We start from the raw sequence: 16,423 nt of genomic DNA, 5'->3' as shown, positions 1-16,423 counted from the left end.
TGTGTATGTGTATAAAGTATATATGGAAGCTAATCAGAATTACATTTCACCTTTGTAAATGCACATTAATGACACTATGTAAAAGACACATCGAACACTTTATGTAGGACATACGCAAATCTGTGTATCTATGTATTTCCGTATGTAGGTTAGCTCAGCATTTTAAAAGCACCGAATCACCTTCTGTGGTTGATTGTTCAATAAACCCTTGAACTACATGTTTAACACATCTCTAACCCCGTCCATGGAGGACAGAAGAAAATGTATATATGCTGGTTAGCATTGTAAATGTCTGGCCACGTCTGTGGTAGAAAATAATGAAAAAAAAATGCAAAATTAAAAAAACCGTCTTGCAGAGTGCAGGTATTGTTGTTCAATTTCATTTTGTTCAGCACTCGGGTACTCACACACCGTACGCCTTCCTACCTATAAAATGGCGGAACTCAACCCTCACTTTCCCAGTGATGTGCACTCGGTGTCGCCTGGTTGCTCTCCTCACACACACACACACACACACACACACACACACACACACACACACACACATACATACACTGTGGTAAAATACACATCAGTTTTAAAAAGTGTTTGTAGCGATGTCATCACGAAGCCTACTAAGCTATCCATACCTTTAAATGCCTATTATAGCCTACGGGCTATAATAGACATTATATCTATCTATCAAGATATATATATATATATATCCTGATCTCAGTCATAAACATGGGTGTTTTTTTGTAGGAAATGTTTTAGGCTATCCACATTAAGGTGTTTGTATACAATATGTCTTTTGTTGCTGAATGTTAAAAATATACATATCTATATTGTATGTTTAAAATATCCTTCTGAGTATACCTTTGTGGGTATATATGTTTGCGATATACTTGTATAGTGTTGTACGTTCAAAATATACTTCTGTATCCTATTTTTTAAATAATCTTCTCTTTATTTTAAGTTTAAAATATACTTTTCATTCTTGCATTTTAAAACATACTTCACAGTCTTGTAATTTGAAAATACACCTCTTCTGTGTTAAAATTTTAATATAAAATTCTCATTGTTGTTTAATATAAAATAGTATTTAATATAAATGGCTCAGTGTTGCATGTTTAAAATATTTCAGTGTAAAATTTAACACCAAAATTTAACTGTATTAATTAATTTAACATTAATTTTTAACGGTGTAAAATTTAGTAGTGTTATACTTAACAATGATAGGTCTATGATTTTGTTTATATTTGAGTGTATAATTGACAGTGTTATTTGTTTAATATGTATAATTGACAGTGTTATTTATTTTTAATATGTATAATTGATAGTTATTTATGTTTAAGTCTATAATCGACAGTGTTATTTATGTTTAATTTGTATAATTGACAGTGATATTTATGTATAATTGACAGAGTGATTTATGTTTAAGTCTATAATCAAAAATGTTATATATGTTTAATATGTATAATCGACAGTGTTGTTTACGTCTAAGTGTATAATTTACAGTGTTATTTGTGCTATAATTGTATAATTGACAGTATAATATTCAACAATGCTATATCACATCCTTCAGTCGCTTAGCAGTAATACACAATACAGTATTTTTTAAATTGAAATTCGTGATATTCGTACTGAAAAGCGAAAACATACGAAAATACACATTTTCTATACATTTCAAAACATAATTAGGCTTTTGTTATCGTTTCACGACTCATTAGTCACTTTGATATCTAATGGATTATTATTATTATCTAGAATAATAAATCGCGCAAATGATTGACATCGCAATATTCTAATGAATTATTAGATAATCAAGATAATCACAAATGAATAACCGCTCAAAGTACTCACAAATAATTAATAGCTGAAAATTATCACGGATGAATAATAACAGCTCAAATTACTCACAAATGATTAATAACTTACTAGCCAGTCTGCATAATGCAGTTAAGGTGGCCATTTGTTCTCGACTCGAAATAGCTACAAATTGGACAGAAAGATTCAACAATATTGACAGAATAGAACATTTTTTGCTACTTGTAATGAGAAACTATTCTTACTCTTCTCGCCTAAATATCCCTCAGTAGTCCTGTGGGAGACACTGCACACACACATGTGTGTTATGATACATAATAATACATGTTATGATACATAATAATACATGATTGTGGAGTGGCTGTGTTTATGGTACTTTGAAGCCTATTTTCTTCTGACCATTTTCACTAGCAGTTAGGCTTGGCCTACGGTGGTTTAGGGGAATTCTGAGTTTGATGTGGTGGTTGTATGTTTGATGTGGTGGTTGTATGTTGATGTGGTGGTTGTATGTTGATGTGGTTGTTGCATATTGATGTGGTTAAGGAGGAAGGGAGATGGAAATAGCCAAAAAGGGAGTGTTATTTGGGCATGAGAATGGAAGTAAAGTTAGTCTTAGGGTGTGGATGAGGATATCGTGGGGAGTAGGAGGGGAGAGATCGTAAGTTGTTAGGGAATGGAGGGGGAATTAATTCTTGTTTTGGGTTGGGGGGACGGGGGGATTTAAGGGAGTGAGGGAGCGGGTGTTGGGAGTGTAGGGAGGGCATGGGAGTGGAAGGGTCAGTATGCCCTGGTGGGGAGGGGGTGTTGGGTAGGGAGTTTGCTGGATGGATAGGGTGGAGGGTATTGTGGGTGGGATAGGCAGGTGGACTCCTCTGGGGATAGTCGACTTGTTGGCCAAGGATTTCCTACTCCTCTTTGGAGTTAAGTTTGAGATGGTGATTCTTCCCCCTTTCCCTATCATCTCTTATAATCCTTCGCTGCTGCGGCTCAATCTTCATTTATCAGGAGCTTCTGGGGAAATACTTCTCTGTAAGGTCTACGCTGCTATCATTTTGTTATTACTTGATATCTCCCTGGAAATATTGTATTCGAAATCGTCAAATGTGTTTTTGGTTTCCGCTATCGAAATCTAATGTGGTTCTTTTTTCACTAATCCTTTCTTTTATTTCCTCTGCTTTGTTTGTGCTTCCATCAGCACTAGTATAACATCCCCAAAACCTCGTCTTAGACATTCCGTTCCCTGAACCCCTCAAGATACACATAATTACCTAAGTGTAATTACCTAAGTGTAGTTACAGGATGAGAGCTACGCTCGTGGTGTAACGTCTTCCCAGCACTCTTTGTCATATAACGCTTTGGTGTATAGCGTTAACGTTAACAAACATATAACATGTCTGTATGTTTATGTGTGTGTGGGGATGCTATCGAGAGGACTGTGAAGTAATGTGCTGGAGGAGGAGTTGTGAGGCAGGAGCAGTTTGAGAGGAAGAGAGAGAGAGAAGCTCTTGGTTTTAGAGATTCTGGAGAGGAATATGTTTGAGAGTAAGAGAGAGAGGGAGAGAAGCTCTTGGTTTTAGAGATTTTGGAGAGGAATATGTTTGAGAGGAAGAGAGAGAGGGAGAGAGGCAGGGATGACGGGTGGGGGTTGGGAGCTAGCCAGAAGCTGAAAGGAGAAGAGGGACAGGTGGGAGGAGGGCTGAGCAGTAGAAAGGGATAGAAATGCAAGGAAAGACTCAGAGGGGAGAGAGTGTGTGTGTGTGTGTATTTACTATATTTTGTGTACTATTTGTTCCTTGCAGGATCGAGCTTTTAGCTCTTCGGCCCTGACTCTTTAACCGTCGGTTGTCTAATATACTGACTCCCAAACAAAATTGTCTATCGTTTCTACATATATTTATAATATATGTTGGCGGGTAATGAGTTCGTATTACGCGGCTCTGTAACCCCTGTCCACCATCGCCCATGGGATGAGTATGGGGTGCATAATAAATGATTGATCTACCAAACTATTGGGTGTTTGTCCAACACTGTTAGAGGAATCTTGGAGTGTTTGTAAACTCTTCACAACATTGGTTGTGCCTTAAGTTCACAACACCGGTAGTGAAGATTGTCGTCTCAACACCGGTGGTGTAGATTCCCAACACCGGTAGTGTTGATTGTCCTTTCCAACACCGGTAGTGTAGATTCTCCTCCCCAACACCAGTAGTGAAGATTCTCTCCTCCCCAACACCGGTAGTGAAGATTCTCCTCCCCAACACCGGTAGTGAAGATTCTCCTCCCCAACACCAGTAGTGAAGATTCTCTCCTCCCCAACACCGGTAGTGAAGATTCTCTCCTCCCCAACACCGGTAGTGAAGATTCTCTCCTCCCCAACACCGGTAGTGAAGATTCTCTCCTCCCCAACACCGGTAGTGAAGATTCTCTCCTCCCCAACACCGGTAGTGAAGATTCTCTCCTCCCCAACACCGGTAGTGAAGATTCTCTCCTCCCCAACAACGGTAGTGAAGATTCTCTCCTCCCCAACACCGGTAGTGTAGATTCCCAACACCGGTAGTGTTGATTGTGCCCTAATTAAGGGCCTGTGATATAATGACGCTCAGTATGATTGTATTCAAGGTATAATGACGTCCTGTATGATTATCTTCAGTTCTGTAATGACGTATGATTATGTTTACTGATACAATGATATATGATAATAGGTAATGTATTACTGTATGATAAATCGCGTTGTGTCAACTAGAGATAATGACATATTCCTAGAGCCTGATATAACATTATACTAAAATTGATATTCAAGTGAATTATAAGATGTAAGTATACAAATATGCTGTTGTTGTATATCCTGTATTGGTCAAGTACAGGATATACAACGTGACTGGTATGTTATATATCGAGTGGTATATCATCTATCGACTCGTTTATCATTCTTATGTATTCTTAAGTTCTTATTATGTGGTTATAAATAGGAGCTGCCTCGTATGGGCCAATAAGCCTTCTGCAGATATCTTTCTTCTTATGTATGATATCGCTGCCTCGTATGGGCCAATAAGCCTTCTGCAGATATCTTTCTTCTTATGTATGATATCGCTGCCTCGTATGGACCAATAAGCCTTCTGCAGTTATCTCTATTCGTATGTATGATATCGCTGCCTCGTATGGGCCAATAAGCCTTCTGCAGATATCTTTCTTCTTATGTATGATATCGCTGCCTCGTATGGACCAATAGTCCTTGTGCAGTTATCTTTCTTATGTATGATATCGCTGCCTCGTATGGGCCAATAAGCCTTCTGCGGATATCTTTCTTCTTATGTATGATATCGCTGCCTCGTATGGACCAATAAGCCTTCTGCAGTTATCTCTATTCGTATGTATGATATCGCTGCCTCGTATGGGCCAATAAGCCTTCTGCAGATATCTTTCTTCTTATGTATGATATCGCTGCCTCGTATGGACCAATAGTCCTTGTGCAGTTATCTTTCTTATGTATGATATCGCTGCCTCGTATGGGCCAATAAGCCTTCTGCAGTTATCTCTATTCGTATGTATGATATCGCTGCCTCGTATGGACCAATAAGCCTTCTGCAGTTATCTCTATTCGTATGTATGATATCGCTGCCTCGTATGGGCCAATAAGCCTTCTGCAGTTATCTGTATTCTTATATATGATATCGACTAGTATATCACGACTAGTCTGTACCGCACGATGCAGTATTGTATGAAATGAAATAAATTCGATATTAGACTTTCTCTCATGGATAACAATAGCCAGTTGTATGATACAAGGGAGTAGCAAAGTGTAGGATTTTTTTTTTTTTTTTTTTTTTTTTTTTTTTTTTTTTTTTTGCGCGCATCTCGATGTGCGGATGTTGGAGGAGCAATTACAACAACCCAACCACCCGGTCGTTTCCAGTTCTGATCCCCAAGAGCTTCGTGATCATCATTCATCATCACTAAAGCCACAAAATGGCGTGTTCCTGTTGATTGCGATCTCAACCATCGGGTATATAGAGATTATGTCTCTGTCTCTCTCTCTCTCTCTCTGTCAGGGGGTTGTTCTTGGGTTGAAATTGGTGGCGGTGGTGGTGATGAGGGCCAGCGGCGGCTATCCAGGCCAGTATTTGTCTGGTATTTTACAAGTCAACTGGCGAAACCTTTACATCATTTTAAGAATCATGTCGGCGTTGTTTCCATGTGTCAATTGGCTGTTGATTGCCTAGCAATCAACAGCCAATTAATAGCAGGAGATTCAACATCAGCGAGGCACTACACATCAAAAAGTCAACACCAGCAATCAACAGCCAATTAATGCGTAACTATATTCTACCCACTTCAAGACCCCGAACCAATATGGAAGCAGCAAGAGGAAGTATGGGCCAATAGGCCTTCCACAGTTACTTCCATTCATATGTTCTCATATCCAAGTTATACCCATTGTTTCGTGTTCTGTCTTGTGTTTGTCACAAGTTTGTTCACCTCACCCAAAACTTTTGTACCATATCACCTCACCCTATAGAGTATAAGTACGATGAATTTGTGTGTAAATTAAGTCTTTGAAAATGTAATAAACCATTACGAAACATATTCAGGCGTCAGACCATTAATAAAAATGAATTTTAGAGAATTGATATTTCCATTACCACCGACAGTGAAGAAAACATAAGAAATATTGAGAAAATTCGTCTTAGAATTATTAATCTTACCTTTTCGGTCATATTCAACACAATATGTATATATATATATATATATATATATTCAACACAATATATATATATATATATATATATATATATATATATATATATATATATATATGTATATATATATATATATATACATATATATATATATATATATATATATATATATATATATATATATATATATATATATATATATATATACATTTTCTCTGTCCATCTTTTACTAAGACGTGCAGAGGCGAGACCAAACCTGCCAAGGAACCTCCAGGTGTGGCCAAAGTACGTTTAAGGAGTGTCCAAATGTGAGCAACCGTGTCCAGATGTCCAAAGAAGTGTGCAGGTTGGTCCTTACATGTCCAAATCTTCCGAGACGTGTCCAGGTATTCTGAGACATGTCCAGGGATGCCGAGAGATGTCTCCCGCGAAGATGCTCCTCGCCGGATGCTGCGAGCAATGCATACAAGATTACACATGACGTAGAGTGCGTCTTGCGGGGGATGTGAAGGAAGAGGAGAGTGAGTCGGAGGAATAAACAGGGGGATAGGAGGAGGAGGAGAGGGAAGGGAACTGTCAGGAGAAACACCGAGCCATTACGACTGTATAGCACTTGGAAAGAGTCAGGACTTGGAGAGAGTCAGGACTTGGAAAGAGGCAGGACTTGGAAAGAGTCAGGACTTGGAGAGAGTCAGGACTTGGAAAGAGTCAGGATAAGGCTTTAGAATGGGACGGGGGGCAAAGAAATGATAACCACTTGTGGACGGTCGGGGGATTGAACGCCGACCTGCGTGAAGACCATCGTTCTACCGTCCGGCTCAAGTGGTAGTAGGAAGATGAGAACAATGAATATGATGAGACATTACACACCAACACCTCCATCGAACAACCATATTCATCTGTACCTTCCTTCGCTTATCTTCACTATTATCTTATCTATCACTGTTAATTCAGACGCTCCACATATATGCCTAATTCAGACGCTCCACATATATGCCTAATTCAGACGCTCCACATATATGCCTAATTCAGACGCTCCACATATATGCCTAATTCAGACGCTCCACATATATGCCCATCTACTAGCCGGCTGCCACATATGTACGCACATATGTACGCATGTCCTATCTATATAGCATTTATACCCTCCCTTTGTTCCCTTGTCTATTCCTTGAACACACTTCTCTATTGTTTTCTATTTGGTCTTATTCTGTCCTGTTACTCAACCCTGCTTTTCTTTGCTTGAGAATCGAGGAAAATAGATCAGTGGACATAACAAGCCGTAATGCAGGTGTGGAGATGTAGTGTTGGTGTTAATTACAGGGAGCCGGTCGGCCGAGCGGACAGCACGCTGGACTTATGATCCTGTGATCCTGGGTTCGATCCCAGGCGCCGGCGAGAAACAATGGGCAGAGTTTCTCTCACCCTATGCCCCTGTTACCTAGCAGTAAAATAGGTACCTGGGTGTTAGTCAGCTGTCACGGGCTGCTTCCTGGTGGTGGAGGCCTGGTCGAGGACCAGGCCGCGGGGACACTAAAGCCCCGAAATCATCTCAAGATAACCTCAAGGTGATTGAAGGAATTGGATTCCACTTGTATAACTGGAAGAAATTGGATTCCAGGTGTAAAACTGGAAGAGATTGGATTCCAGGTGTATAACTGGAAGAGATTGGATTCCAGGTGTATAACTGGAAGAGATTGGATTCCAGGTGTATAACTGGAAGAGATTGGATTCCAGGTGTATAACTGGAAGAGATTGGATTCCAGGTGTATAACTGGAAGAGATTGGATTCCAGGTGTATAACTGGAAGAAATTGGATTCCAGGTGTATAACTGGAAGAGATTGGATTCCAGGTGTATAACTGGAAGAAATTGGATTCCAGGTGTATAACTGGAAGAAATTGGATTCCACTTATTAAACTGGGGAAAGAGAAGAGTTAAGTCATACTCTCTTGAACACGAGAGAGTATGATTCCATACACAAGTCACTGTGTATGTCCTCACATACACAACGCGTGTGAACATACGCCCTCAGGGCCAAGCGAGCTATTAAACACTCGATATACTTGATATACTCGATATATCTACACCTCTATATATCTATATATATAATCACCTAGATATATCTATATATCATATATCGATATATATCTACGTATTTGAATACGACAGTATTCAAAGGAAATGAGAATATGCTATTTGGCAGGTATACTCTTAAGTGATATATCGTCGAGCAAGAGGAGACAGGGCCCCCACTGGGTTCGTAAGTGCTTGCGTAACTGCTTCGTGAATCTGGCCCCCCCATGTTTGAATTATAGCGATAGTGGGGAGCGGTATTGAGATAGTAAGGTTGATCTAGAGAGCTGTTAGTGGCGTTTGGTTGTTATGCTAGGTTAGTAATGAGATCGTGTGTGTGTGTATGTGTGTGTCTTCTGATCTAGTTTTATTTCATGCTGTGTTGAGGCTTTTGTCTGCTGCGTCTGAGTCTGTTTTTCTTCTGTTGCTGGGTTGTCTGCCTCTTTTTTTCTCCTGTTGCTGGCTTGCCTGCCTCTGTTTTTCTCCTGTTGATGGCTTGTCTTCCTTCTGTTTTCCTCCTGTTGCTGGCTTGCCTACCTCTGTTTTCCTCCTGTTGCTGGCTTGCCTGCCTCTGTTTTCCTCCTGTTGCTGGCTTGCCTGCCTCTGTTTTTCTCCTGTTGCTGGCTTGCCTGCCTCTGTTTTCCTCCTGTTGCTGGCTTGCCTGCCTCTGTTTTTCTCCTGTTGATGGCTTGCCTGCCTCTGTTTTTCTCCTGTTGCTGGCTTGCCTGCCTCTGTTTTCCCTCCTGTTGCTGGCTTACCTGCCTCTGTTTTCCCTTCTGTTGTTGAGTTGTCTGCGTCTGTTGTTCTCCTGTTGTAGATTAGTTTCCGGCCGTCGTTGTGCTGTTAGCGTGGCTACGTCTGTTCCTCTTCACCGGAGTGTGGTAAAAGGCTTCAGGACTTTTAAGACCTGTACCCGGATTCACGAAGCAGTTACGCAAGCACTTACGAACACAGGGGGCCAAATTCACGAAGCAGCTACGCAAGTACTTACGACCGTGTACGTCTTTCCTCAGTCTTTGACGGCTTTGGTTACATTTATTAAACAGTTTACAAGCATGAAAACTTGCCAATCAACTGTTGTTATTGTTATAAACAGCCTCCTGGTGCTTCGGAGCTCATTAACTGTTTAATAATTGTAAACAAAGCCGCCAAAGATTGAGAAAAGATGTACAGGTTCGTAAGTGCTGGCGTAACTGCTTCGTGAATCTGGCCTCCCTGGGTTCGTAAGTGCTTGCGTAACTACTTCGTGAATCTGGCCCCCTGGGTTCGTAAGTGCTTGCGTAACTGCTTCGTGAATCTGGCCCCCCTGGGTTCGTAAGTGCTTGCGTAACTGCTTCGTGAATCTGGCCCCACTGGATTCGTAAGTGCTTGCGTAACTGCTTCGCGAATCTACGAATCTAATAAGTTGATATCCTACAGGGGATGTTACAGGGGATATCAATATCAGGGGATATCAATATCAGGGGATATCCTACAGGGGGATATCAACGATCAGTTGATATCCACTGCGTCCGTCCAAGGGGCTCCTCGCCCCCCTCGCCTCCCCACCCCCCCCCCCTTGCGGTGATCCAACAAGCTTATTAACGCAGGTAACGATGTCGTTAAACATCTCGTCTGAGCCTCGTTGATCCCAACACTACCGCTCGTAATTACCACTTATAAACAACAGGACCACGGCAGCGTTGTTTATGCAAGCTTAGCAAACTATCAATTAACAGAGCTGTAATTGGCCAACTACCCCCAGACGTCGTCAAAGACTTCTGCCCTCTGACTACAGCAACAAGCTGGTGATTACATAGAATTAACAGACTAATAACACCCTCCTAACTACTAAACCACTCCCCCCCACCACCCCCCACCCCCCTTCTCTGTCGTTAGTTACGTAAGGTTAACAACTTAACAATCCCAAGTGTAATTGCTGTAATGGGTGTGTGCGGTTACTAATGACGAAGCATCGTTGTTAAGGCCTCTATGGGCAATAAGTCCACTACGGGCTCACCATAGCCCGTGCTACTTGGAACTTTTTGTTCCAAGTAGCACGGGCTACTTATTATTGTTCCTTATTAAGACCACTCAATAGCTCGGTCGATAGAGATTCGACCTCACAGACACGCGGGGTCCCCGGTTCGAGTCTCCTAGAGCCGAGGTGAATAGCGTAGAACACTACTTGAGGAAGCATAGAGAGGTGTGCCTCAAGGTAGGCCGCATGAGAGAGAGTCTCAGGAATGACCGAAGCGATTGGGCGTCATTATACTGCGGGAAAAGGGCACATTAAGACACCTTACACTGTTCCTCGGAGTCTTGACAAAGCGGCAAAGAAAAGCGAAGCCACGGAACAGTTTGACCTGTGAAGGATAGAAGAAATTGTTTATGTAATAATCTAAGATGAGGTCTGATAAAGACCTTTTGTGCCCTCTGTAATGCTTTTGCGCTACCGCTCACAGGATGGGTATGGGGTGCACAATAAACTAGCCCCCTCCGGCAGCAACAATCAATCAAACAGTTTGACCTGGGGTGGAAACTGTTGATTGGGATGAATCATAGGAATGTCAAGGAAAACGAATAATTAGCATAATGATTAGCCAATCGATTGAAATTAATTCTTTACATAATTTCAAATGTAGACTTTATATTAAAGATTATGGCTGGTAGCCATTGTATTAGACGACCAACAGCCGAAAGAAAGGTTCTTAAATGGCTTTGTATAGAAAATATATTTTATCCAAAACATTTGAAAATGGTTCACAATATTACAAAACAAATGCACAACATATTTACATAATAAAAGCCCAAAATGTACCACAACAAATACCTACAAACACACACACGAAAAAAGCAGTATTGACATAGATCATCAGAGCGGGATTTCTGCCTCGAATTCGTCTTTTATTTTCCCCTTATGGTCAGTTTTACCGAAGAAACATATTTGGCCGAGACGGAAACTTTAAGAGAATCATCCCAGTTTCCAGTGACGTGATTGGCTTGCTGCTTCCTGTCCTAGTCTGTCCACTTGTTACGTAATCCGTCTCTCTGTCCTTTGAAGAGCATTGTCATCCACCCCGCCTAGCTAGAGCTAGGGGAGTGGATGACATCTACACCCACTAGTATAACAGTCTCCTGTTGATTAACGACCCTATTCATACCCCTTTTTTTGTATGTGATTCATCACTTGGCTCCTATGCTTCCCGCGTCACCAGTGGAGGATAACGGAAACCTGATAGCCCTACAAATAAATGATAAGCGTCAAACGTGGCCATCTCCGAGACGACCGTTAAAACCGTTACATCTGACTGGAAAAGGCGTTCCGTTTTGAACCCGAACTGACAGTTGGCGCGAACCGCAGTACAGCCAACGTATTCTACGCTCACACTGCGTTCCTCTCCACTTAAGGCTGTCATTCCTGGCGCAGATTACATACATAGCGGACATAACGGGGAGGGACGTAATCTCTGTTGATAATTACATTGGCTGAGCTTTAATGAGCCAGAAGTTTGATATTTGAAGGCAATTCAAATTGATATTTGAATTGTCTGGTGGTTTTGAAGGCTGCGTCTCAGTTATTGCATATGAAGGAAGCGAGAGAGAGAGAGAGAGAGAGAGAGAGAGAGAGAGAGAGAGAGAGAGAGAGAGAGAGAGAGAGAGAGAGAGAGAGAGAGAGAGAGAGACCCTGGTTTTATTCTGTAGTTCCGGTTTTAACAATAACAAAAAGCAGAGTGACACATTTTGTAAACATTTATATTGTTCGTTACACAAATGCTATAGCTATTTTGACCTCAGTTATAGAGTCATTCCACTACCGCAGGAGTTGGTGTCAGTTATAGGAGCTTTGTCTATAATTCCCCACAAGACAGCCCCTCGCATAGTTCTCTGTAATTGCAAATATCATAATTTGCAATTACGATAATTCAATCTAAACACATTGCATCATTAATTGGAAAAAAGAGACAAATCCGCATCAGGGATGTCCCTCAAGGCACGATCGTTGCAAGCCAAACTTGGCATAGTGGGATGGGATGGGATAGAGGGAGGGATAAAGGGGAGAGGCAGACATCCCCTCTCCTACCCTGGCTGACACCTAGGGGGGAAGCTTTTGTTTACATCTTGCAAGGTCTTCCAGGAGACAAGGAGAGGAACATCTTGGCAGCCACCTGGGCCCCTTCCCCCTTTCCCAATTCTCTTTCTGGAAGGGGGAAAGACCACCTTCTCTCCCCATCGCTCCATTCAAATAGTCAGTGAGTAGAGGGGAGACGAGAGTCGTAACAAGAACCATGGGAGGAGTAGTGAGGGGTGGTAGGGAAGAGAGGGGAAGAGGGGGGGGGGAAGAGGGGACCGTTGTGTGACCTCTGGCTTCCGCAAGGCCATGGGTCCTCCAAGAGGTAGGGGGGCCTTTGCTCTAGAAAGAAAAAAATTGCAGAATTTCAATGATTTGCTTTTTAGTGTCTGATCGGAGCTTCAGAGGGAATTGGTTCAGAGCTCTCCAGTGGACCCTGGGGGCATATGCATAGTGTGGGGCTTTGGGTCACCTCTAAGGTGATCCAAAGGGTTCAGAATTTCTAGAATTTCTTTGTGCCTGTATAATACTCTTAAGACAGTGACTGCAACTCTGACTCTTGCTATACACTTTCGTGACTCAGGTGCGCTATCCTACCGTTCTATGACAGGCCCCTACCACCCAACTATCTCCCTGCAAAGCTGAATGAGGCCTGGGGCCCCCCTTTCCTCAAGCCTCCATCGTTAGACGGACGGACAAACATATAGATAAACAAAGAAACAAACAAATCGTGTATAATGTACATAGTGTACCTTGTGAGGCTTAGGTAGACCTGATTTGTCTGACCCCCCCCCTCCTCTCTCTCTCTCTCTCTCTCTCTCTCTCTCTCTCTCTCTCTCTCTCTCTCTCTCTCTCTCTCTCTCTCTCTCTCTCTCTCTCTCTCTCTCTCTCTCTCTCTCTCTCTCTCTCTCTCTCTCTCTCTTTCATGATATCGTCATTAACACACATTACATACAAGTATGATTACGTAATGCATGTAATACACATATTAAATACAAAGTATGATACATACTTTATACAGAATACAAATTTTGTTGCAAAATTTGTAAACATCAGTGCGTAATGTTTGACATGATAGTAAGAAAAATTAAAAAAAAAAATAATTCAGAGTTCAGCTAATATGATATTGTAGGATTTGTTATTGGGGGTCCGATTGGTACTGTGCCAAGTGGCACTCGTTTCATTGATGGCTATGATTTGTTCAGATCTGAAACCTATATCTATGGGCAGCACAAAACGTGGACTAGACTGTGCGACACAGTGGTTGCCAGGATCAGGTTGGGTTACCGTTACCTGTGGCAGGTGGCTACAGGTGACGGATCTCCCAATCCTGAGCACTCCAGTTGCAAACTCTGTGAGCAGGAACTGCTCACAGAGTTTACTGCACAAATGCACATGTTCCTCATGTATTAATTAAAAAAAATTGATGCTGTCTCGACCCGCCTATGTTGGGCACGGACCCAACAGCAATCACCTTGGAAATTTGAGTGAGGCTAAACTCCAAACGTCTGACTTTCCAACCGCGGACAGATAGTCATTCTATTTTATAGATACAGATTCCCTATTGTTCAGGAATCATAGTATCTATAATTTTGGTTATCTAAAATTTATAATTGAAATTCCTTTATTTAAAGGAAATGACGTTAAATAACGGATTCAGACGTTATTTAACAGAATGTTCGGTGGTTTTATATAGATAATACATATAGACTGAAGCCCTTGTGACACTGTGCCCTTTATACCACGTCACGTAATAGGGATGCACTCTGAAGGTCAGATAAATGCACCTAGTAGAGTAGAGGAATGCACTCAGTAGAGTGAAGGAATGCACTCATCAGAATGGAGGAATGCACTCATCAGAATGGAGGAATGCACTCATCAGAATGGAGGAATGCACTCATCAGAATGGAGGAATGCACTCAGCACAGTGAAGGAATGCACTCATCAGAATGGAGGAATGCACTCAGCACAGTGAAGGAATGCACTCAGCACAGGGAAGGAATGCACTCATCAGAATGGAGGAATGCACTCAGCACCGTGAAGGAATGTACTCATCAGAATGGAGGAATGCACTCAGCACAGTGAAGGAATGCACTCAGCACAGTGAAGGAATGCACTCAGCACAGTGAAGGAATGCACTCAGCACAGTGAAGGAATGCACTCAGCACAGTGAAGGAATGCACTCAGCACAGTGAAGGAATGCACTCATCACAGAGGAGGAATGCACTCAGCACCTCACCTGTCGCACGTCAATCATTCTATCATGACAATTTCAATCATTATCGATTTTTATATTCCGACCACGAGAGGGGGGGGGGTGGGAGGGATGGGGGTGAAGGGGGGGGGAGGGGTGGGGGTGATTAAGGTGGGGGGGGTAGAGGAGAATGGGGAGTAATTGTAGCTTTTCACAATCATCTACACCTGTTAGTCCCCCCCCCCTCCCCCCCCTCCCCACCCACTGTCTCCACCCTCCCACCCACACTCCCCACCCACACAATAAGCTGGGATATGAGGATAAGGAACTGGAAAATGAGGATAAGGAACTGGGATATGAGGATAAGGAACTGGGATACGAAAACGGAGTGTAAGAATTGTGCCCTACCACTTCCAATCATGGGGCTTCGAACCCCCGACGCTGCAGGAATCGTAACTCACACTGTCGACAAATCCGAATTGTGTGGACAACCGTATGGAAGAGAATGAGAAAAAGTGAGCGAGTGAGAGACAGAGAGACAGAGAGAGAGACAGAGAGAAAGAGAGAGAGAGAGAGAGAGAGAGAGAGAGAGAGAGAGAGAGAGAGAGAGAGAGAGAGAGAGAGAGAGAGTGAGAGACAGAGAGAGAGAGAGAGAGAGAGAGAGAGACAGAGAGAGTGAGAGAGAGAGAGAGAGAGAGAGAGAGAGAGAGAGTACAGGCACTCTTTCGCATCTCTATTCAAACGTTGAAATAAACTTGTAAAATAAAGTTTTTAATCATGTAGAGCAGACTGGTATTTTCAGAGCTCTCGAGTAAATACTTAAGCTCTAAGCTCTGCTAGAAGTACTAAACTCTATAAGCTCTAATAAATTACTGAAGTATTCAGGAATTTAATACTTAACCTGATTTTTCCTTCCCCAAAAAATTTTTTTTCCCATTTTTTTTTGACAAATATTTGACCCATTTTCTTAGCATCATTAATTAATTATTAATAGGGTGTTTAATGGCCATTACCCATTACAGTGTTATGCTAAATATTCCCATTTTCTCCCATCAGGTACGCTGGCAACCCTCCCCAGGATTACAGGTTGGTAACACTATTTTTGTTTTATCCAAGGTTGGTATCCATTGAAACAAATCCACAAGGGCCGTGACGAGGATTCGAACCTGCGTCCGGGAGCATCCCAGACGCTGCCTTAATCGACTGAGCTACGTCCTGGGATGCTCCCGGACGCAGGTTCGAATCCTCGTCACAGCCCTTGTGGATTTGCTCATTTGATGCATCACGTTAGTGTGATCTCTGTGTGTGTTGGTATCCATTCTTCTGTGTATCCATGTATCCATTCTTCCATGTATCCTTTGTATCCATTCTTCTTTTATCCATGGTTGGTACCCTCTTCTGTTACATTATCCATGGTTGGTACCCCTCTTCTGTTACATTATCCATGGTTGGTACCCTCTTCTGTTACATTAACCATGGTTGGTACCCTCTTCTGTTACATTATCCATGGTTGGTACCCTCTTCTGTTACATTATCCAGGGTTGGTACCCCTCTTCTGTTACATTATCCATGGTTGGTACCCCTCTTCTGTTACATTATCCAA

The 16,423-nt window shown here is 42.1% G+C and overlaps 1 long non-coding RNA gene across 1 annotated transcript in view; it reads left to right on the top strand.

The window, feature by feature from the left end:
• The window catches only part of LOC138354281 (uncharacterized), a 957,217-nt gene extending 941,311 nt beyond the window's left edge, over positions 1-15,906 (top strand). The window contains exon 7 of the long non-coding RNA XR_011223529.1: positions 15,877-15,906. This is a non-coding gene — a long non-coding RNA (uncharacterized lncRNA). The remainder of the gene's footprint in view (positions 1-15,876) is intronic.
• Positions 15,907-16,423: the final 517 nt, after the last annotated feature.

Source organism: Procambarus clarkii, chromosome 62 (genome assembly GCF_040958095.1).
Source record: "Procambarus clarkii isolate CNS0578487 chromosome 62, FALCON_Pclarkii_2.0, whole genome shotgun sequence".
In the NCBI taxonomy this organism is placed as follows: domain Eukaryota; kingdom Metazoa; phylum Arthropoda; class Malacostraca; order Decapoda; family Cambaridae; genus Procambarus; species Procambarus clarkii.
Note: the sequence above shows the minus strand (reverse complement) of the source record. Positions and strands in the feature narration are given on the sequence as shown.